At 34.7% G+C, this 7,736-nt stretch overlaps 2 non-coding genes across 2 annotated transcripts; both read left to right on the top strand.

Annotated features, from left to right (window-relative positions):
- The first annotated feature begins 1,830 nt into the window (after positions 1-1,830).
- Positions 1,831-1,902, top strand: Trnae-uuc (transfer RNA glutamic acid (anticodon UUC)). The gene has a single exon. It is a non-coding gene; the product is annotated as a tRNA-Glu (tRNA).
- A 1,387-nt stretch (positions 1,903-3,289) lies between these two features.
- Trnae-cuc (transfer RNA glutamic acid (anticodon CUC)) lies at positions 3,290-3,361 on the top strand. The gene has a single exon. It is a non-coding gene; the product is annotated as a tRNA-Glu (tRNA).
- The last annotated feature ends 4,375 nt before the right edge of the window (positions 3,362-7,736 follow it).

Raw genomic sequence — 7,736 nt, 5'->3', positions numbered from 1 at the left:
GATTACAAGCATATTTCCTTTTGTATCGCACTTAAACTGATTAACTTTATATTCAAAATTATTATTGAATAATATTGCCACGCCCCTTGCGTTGCTTTTATATGAACTAAAATAGCAATCAAATCCCCATTCAGAACGAATTATATTTTCAACATCTTTTACAAAATGAGTGTCCTGTAGACAATATAAAGAATGGTTTTTCTTCCTTAAAAAGTGAAGTACATCTCTACGTTTTTTACATTGGCTAAACCTCGACAATTCATGGAAGCTATTGAGAAGTGTTTGTTCATGTCACTAGTCATGTAAATGTGGGAATCCTATTTGTAAACATGGGTAGGCCTACACAAAATGGAATGATATGAATACAATGTAGTCGATCACCCTCTCCGTCTTTAATTCCGTAACTGATTTTGAACATAATAAACATTTGTATCCCAATTGTATCACAATAATATATTTCATAGTTTACATCATGAACCTCTTGATTGATTGTAGTTTGTTTTCCTCTGTGTTTTTTACATCGAAAATACAACAGACAACTGTACATACCAAAACACACACACATACACACAAAACGAAAAAAATTGATCTTGTCTGGCAAAAAAATAAATAAATAAACAAAATTAAATTTAAGACAAAATTAAATTTAGACTCGCCGAAAAGGGCCACAAATTGACAAAAAGCAAAATTTAGAAGTATAACAGTGATCGCGAGACCACTTTTCGAAAGATGTCACAGTTGGTGCATTATAACAAAGGATAGGGCAAGTTATTATGCGTCTGGAGTGTATTGTGAATTATACTCCTCACCAATAACATCAGAACATTCATAGGGCATACAATTTGTATTTTCTTAAAAATGGGCCAAGCCAAAAGCATGCACAGAAGAAGATTCAAATACCGCGCCGAATTGTTGTAATTGGTTGAAGGACAGCTGGGATCACTGAGTTAATACACTAAGAATAAATATGCCAATTAGAAACACTCTCTGCATTTTATGAACTGAATTATATTTATCATTTTTATAAAATGTTTTTGGTGAGGAGTATAATTAATTTACTATTCATCCATTCACTATCCAAAATCACCATACCTACAAATCTGTATAATGAGACCTTCCAAAATAATGGTACCCAACTTCTACCAGATTATTTTTAAAATGTTGAGAAAAACGTTCCAATTTCAATAGAATTTCTGGTAAACTCTCACTCAATGCTTTGGAAACACAAAAATCCCGTTAGGTCTCAGCGAATGTTAACACTTTTCTGTCATGACTTTCTTTGAAAGTGGATATTTTTTCAAATAAGTAACAAAAACTGGGTGTCACAATAGTACTCCATGTGGTGTTGCTATTACAAGGAAATTCGATTTGTTTTCAGGTAAAACCCAGGTTTTGTTTTTAATACACTAACTTGATTATACACTAACAGGAATATAATAAAAAAGGAAAAGGAAAAGATTTTCTTCTCACACCGGGAATCGAACCCGGGCCACGGCGGTGAGAGCGCCGGATCCTAACCACTAGACCATAATTATGGGATGGGATACAAGACATAAGCTAAACATATTATTTATTTGCAATTTAATTACTTACTATGTGCTTTTGCATTTTTTGCTTATCATTTTACGGGCCTGTTCCTGGTGGTATTTCGGGGGGATTGGGTGGAAAAGCCTCTACAAAAAGCCTCATCATAAAGTTTTATAGGCCTATACATATTTTGGAGCGATTGCCGAATAGGGTGCAACTCTAAACAGGCGAAAATGGCAAGAACGCTTAGTTAGTAATTAAATTGTAAATAAATAATACATTTAGCTGAACACTTACAGGACATCCCATATGGTCTAGTGGTTAGGATCCGGCGTTTTCACCGCCGTGGCCCGGGTTCGATTCCCGGTGTGTGAAGCAAAACAAGCAATTCTTTTCCTTTTATTTTTTATAATTGTAACATTCATGCTCTTTCAAAATTCCACTTATACATGCACGTTATACATCTACTTCTTCAGGGTTCCTGTTATTTTTTTCTTCATGTGGTAGGAAACAATTCAGTATCGAAGTTACGTAATGTTACTATGTCAACGGGATCACGCGCTAGAGTAATGAACCACGATCGAAATGATCACCACATAAAGTATATGGCACTCGAAGGCATACCAAAGTAGCGTGATCCGGTAACCAAGAGAATTACGTAACCACTTCGATGCTGAATTGAACAGAGGCCAGGCCCGTACGCAGGATTTCATTGCGGGGTGCAGATTTTGAAAAAGTGGACTTTTTTCCAAGAGGAGGGAGGCAATTTTATGAAAAGTGGACTTTCTTACCAAAATTTGGATCTTTTTTGTCCAAAAAAGGGTAAAAAAAAGTTTTTTTGGTACTTTTTGTATACTTTCCCCCCTGCGTACGGGCCTGACAGAGGCTCACCATTATGGAAGTCTCTCAAAAGTGCCACCGAAAGGACAAAATAATTATCTTAATTTGTAAGTGGACTTGGACTTAGGGATGAGACGATGACATGACAAGATAAGTTAAGATATACTTAAGGGATCGGATAGCAACGTTTGCACAGTATTTCTTGTGGGTCCTTCTGATATCAAATGTTTTGTTGAATGTTTAAATTCACGATATAATACAAATTGTATGGCAAATTATTAAAATTTGATATTTTTTATATATTTTTTTTATATTTAACAATCCTCGAAGTAAACTTTATAAATCTTAAGATTATGTACTTACTTTAAAAAAAGTGTATGTAGCTGAGATGAAAAGCCGACCATCAATTGAAAATTTTGACCTTTCATAATGAAGATATACATCCCCAAGCCTACATTTTTGACAAAAAATCTATATCTTCAATACGATAGTTCAAAATTTTCATATGATGGACGGCTGTTTATCCCAGCTACATACACTTTAATTACATGTAATTAGATTTATACAATTTTGATTTTAATTTAATTTTCAAAAATATCAATTTTTAATCATTTGCCATAAAATGTGTATTATATCGCCAATTTCAAAATTATTTGATATAAGAAGGACATTTCTCATATTCAGAATGCAATTCGATGTCTGATGTGCTCTCAGGTCTCACAAAAAATACGTGAAAACGTCGCTATCCGAGCCCTTAACTTGACTTACGGATCTCGTCAAGTCGCCTTTCTTCGGACAAGAAGATGAGATGACAAGATTCAAGATTCTAAAAAAATGCAGGCAAAAAATTGCAAAAACGCATAGTTAGTAATCAAATTGCAAATGAATAATAATATTTTTTTAGCATTAATCTTACATCATATCCCATATAGTCTAGTGGTTAGGATCCGGCGCTCTCACCGTCGTGGCCCGGGTTCGATTCCCGGTGTGGGAAGAAAATCTTTTTTTTTTCTTGTAATATTCCTGATCTTCCGAAATTCCACTTGTTATACATGTTATACATCTACTTTGCAGTGTTCCTCAATCCAGTGATATACAACAATTCAGCAATGCACAATCTGCTATCTACTGAAGATAGCAATCCAGTGATATACAACAATTCAGCAATGCACAATCTGCTATCTACTGAAGATAGCAATCCAGTGATATTAAACAATTCAGCAATGCACAATCTGCTATCTACTGAAGATAGCAATCCAGTGATATTAAACAATTCAGCAATGCACAATCTGCTATCTACTGAAGATAGCAATCCAGTGATATTAAACAATTCAGCAATGCACAATCTGCTATCTACTGAAGATAGCAATCCAGTGATATTCAACAATTCAGTGATACACATTCTGCTATCTACTGAAGATAGCAATCCAGTGATATTCAAAAATTCAGTGATGGACAATCTGCTATTTACTGGAGATAGCAATCTGGCCAGTGATATTAAACAATTCAGTGATGGACAATCTGCTATCTACTGGAGATGGCAATCCAGTGATATTCAACGATATACAATAATTCAGCAATGCACAATCTGCTATCTACTGAAGATAGCAATCCAGTGATATACAACAATTCAGTGATACACAATCTGCTATCTACTGAAGATAGCAATCCAGTGATATTCAACAATTCAGTGATACACAATCTGCTATCTACTGAAGATAGCAATCCAGTGATATACAACAATTCAGTGATGCACAATCTGCTATCTACTGAAGATAGCAATCCAGTGATATACAACAATTCAGTGATACACAATCTGCTATCTACTGAAGATAGCAATCAAGCGATATACAACAATTCAGTGATGCACAATCTGCTATCTAATGAAGATAGCAATCCAGTGATATGCAACAATTCAGTGATACACAATCTGCTATCTATTGAAGATAGCAATCCAGTGATATACAACAATTCAGTGATGCACAATCTGCTATCTAATGAAGATAGCAATCAAGTGATATACAACAATTCAGTGATACACAATCTGCTATCTACTGAAGATAGCAATCAAGTGATATACAACAATTCAGTGATGCACAATCTGCTATCTACTGAAGATAGCAATCAAGTGATATACAACAATTCAGTGATGCACAATCTGCTATCTAATGAAGATAGCAATCCAGTGATATGCAACAATTCAGTGATACACAATCTGCTATCTACTGAAGATAGCAATCAAGTGATATACAACAATTCAGTGATACACAATCTGCTATCTACTGAAGATAGCAATCAAGTGATATACAACAATTCAGTGATGCACAATCTGCTATCTAATGAAGATAGCAATCCAGTGATATGCAACAATTCAGTGATACACAATCTGCTATCTACTGAAGATAGCAATCCAGTGATATACAACAATTCAGTGATACGCAATCTGCTATCTGCTGAAGATAGCAATTCAACGATATTCAATAATTCACTGATGCACAATCTGCTATCTACTGAAGATAATAATATTACAAACCATAATGTATGCAGTCCTTTTATTCAAAATAAATCAGACACCTCCACGCCAATGATAATCTACACATAAATCTCAGTTTGATTAAAAAAAATTCAAAAGATGCGGGTTTCCTCTTGCGGTCACGAATTTGACAATTTTTACAAATGCAAGCTATTAAATGAACAATCTGACCAACGTCACATAACTATACTGTTATAAAAACCCACATCTAGGATCCATATAATATACACGCGACTTGGGTTGTCAGCCTTTGTTTTCTCAATGGGAATCGGTATGCTGCAATGAATATTTAACCCATTCCATGAGGAATCAAAGTCGATCAAAAATATTGATAAAAGTTCGAAAACTTTTCATAATTTCTTTACAATATGATTAAAATCCATGTTAAAATAATAATCAAATGGGTACAAACATTATTGTCTAGTATTGGTCCAATATGTTTTTTTTAATATATATATTAATATTTTTAATTATCTTGATTCCAAAAACTGCAGACGATGCAGCCGGGTTAATTTATAAATACTAATAACTTCCCGCCTATCCCTTTTGGCTATGCGTACGGTTCATTAATTCGTGTAGCCTAAGTGTTTATAAGGCACGTGCCGGTAACGTGTCGAGTAAGACCCGTTACACCGCAGAGAAAAAAGCGCGGGACATTTATAATACAATTAGGCAAATTGTGTTGGGTTTTCTCACGGTAGTAAGGAAAATGAGAACGTTCTAACGGTTTTCCGTTAAAGTTAAACGATGTTCTGTTTAAATTTCTCTTTTTGACACCTGGTAAAAGTTTTTATCAAAGTTTTATTATTATTGTAGCCTAATTATCATCATTATCATCATCATCATCGATCGTCATCGTCGTCATCATCATCATCATCATCATCATCATCGTCATCGTCATCATCATCATCATCATCATCATGGCGCCAGGATTTTTTTTTCGGGTGGGTGTGGCCAGCTTCCTTGGTCGGGGGGGGGGGGGGGCAAAAAAAAATTTCAGGGGCGCAGCTTGGCTACGCTACTGGGGCAGTGAGGGGAAAAAGTGAATTTCAGGGGGGCAAAAGCAACCAATTTTATGCAAAATTGCCGCAAAAGTGGAAATTTTCGTAATGTTGGGTTTTTACTGTGGCGCCGCCACTGCATCAACTTCATCAACAAGTATTTGGCTTTAGGTAGCGGAATATATTTCTTACTAACATGCTTCTGGAATAGTAGGGCTACACACTTACGGCCTTTATTTTTTTAAAGGGTCATTTTGACCCCGATTCTTACTAAAAAAGAGTCAAATTTAACCCCACAAACGTGGGCAACTATTTGATCCTAAACAATTTAGGATCAAATAGTTGACCACGTTTGTGGGGTTAAATTATTGTGCCGTGAACTACCAAATCGCAACAGTTTAAAATAGTTGCTAACCTTAAGGGCTGGGGTATGAACGTTTGGACAGTATTTATTTTGGGACATTAGAGCACATCAGACATATCGAATTGCATTCTGAATACGAAGAATGTCATTCTGATATCAAATAATTTTGGTTTTTGAAATTCGCAATTTAATACACATTTTATGGCAAATCATTAGAAATTGATATTTTTGATATTTAACAGTACTCGAAGTAAACTTGATAAATCTGATGATTTATACTTAACGTGTATGTAGGTGGGATGAAATGCCGACGATCAATTTAAAATTTTGAACTTTCGTATTGAAGATATGGATTTTTTTTCCCAAAACACCAAAAAAAATAGGTCTTTTTGGGAAAAAATCTATATCTTCAATATGAAAGGTCAAAATTTTCAATTGACCGTCGGCTTTTCCTCCTGCTACATACACTTTAAGAATATATCATTAGATTTATATAATTTACTTCGAGGACTGTTATATATCAAAATTTGAAAAATATCAAATTTTTATAATTTGTCATAAAATTTGTATTATATTGTGATTTTCAAAAATGAAAATTATTTGATATCAGAAAGACATGCTTCGTATTCAGATGCAATTCGATAGGTCTGAGGTGCTCTTATGTCCCACAAAAAATACTGTCGAAACGCAATAAACGCTCATTTTAGATCCCTTAAGAGTGCAGTTATGAAATTGGCTTAAGAACACTAAAGAACAGTACTATATGTCTATTTATTAAATTCTGTTTTGTCACTTTATCCGGTTTTCTTTCTGTACCACTTCCTAAGTTCTGACCGTTTTTTGTTCTCACAAAATGTCAACATAACTTCACACTGTACTCAATGCAAAATTAATTGTGCATAAACCGTGGGAACAGTCTATCAATACATAATACAACTGAAGCCAAAAGGTCGTATCACTACATGAACGTTCACCATTTTGTATAGACTGCATTGCATTCCTTTTTTAAACAATTCATATTATTCCACGCATAAAACACAACACATCCACATCCCCAGTGACTGCCCTGCCCAATACAGAGAAAAAAGTTTTCTCATGGATAGATAGCTGTTGGATCAGAACAGGATTTGTGGATTTTCCATGGTGAGATTAGAGAGGTGATAAATTTAAATGGTCTACTACAGTAGACTTCATTTTGTATAAAAAGGCGGTATGTAACTAAATATCGATTTGAGATATTCTATTTTGTTTTTTAGTCTTGATAGAACAGATAATACTAATAGTCTAACGACATGTTCTGGGTTTTGCGAGACCGGGCCTCAATAGTCTATTCAATACATGTCAGCCCGCTGCAGATTAACATACACAAAATTATGTTGCCAATCACTTACTGGTTGACATGACTTTAACTAGTTTTAACTTAAAATAGTTCGCGCCCCGTACTGACAATACAAATTGGTGTTGAACTGGG

Source organism: Amphiura filiformis, chromosome 18 (assembly GCF_039555335.1).
Source record: "Amphiura filiformis chromosome 18, Afil_fr2py, whole genome shotgun sequence".
NCBI classification, from domain to species: Eukaryota; Metazoa; Echinodermata; class Ophiuroidea; order Amphilepidida; family Amphiuridae; genus Amphiura; species Amphiura filiformis.
The sequence above is the reverse complement of the archived record's forward strand: the minus strand, read 5'-3'. Positions and strand labels throughout refer to the sequence as shown.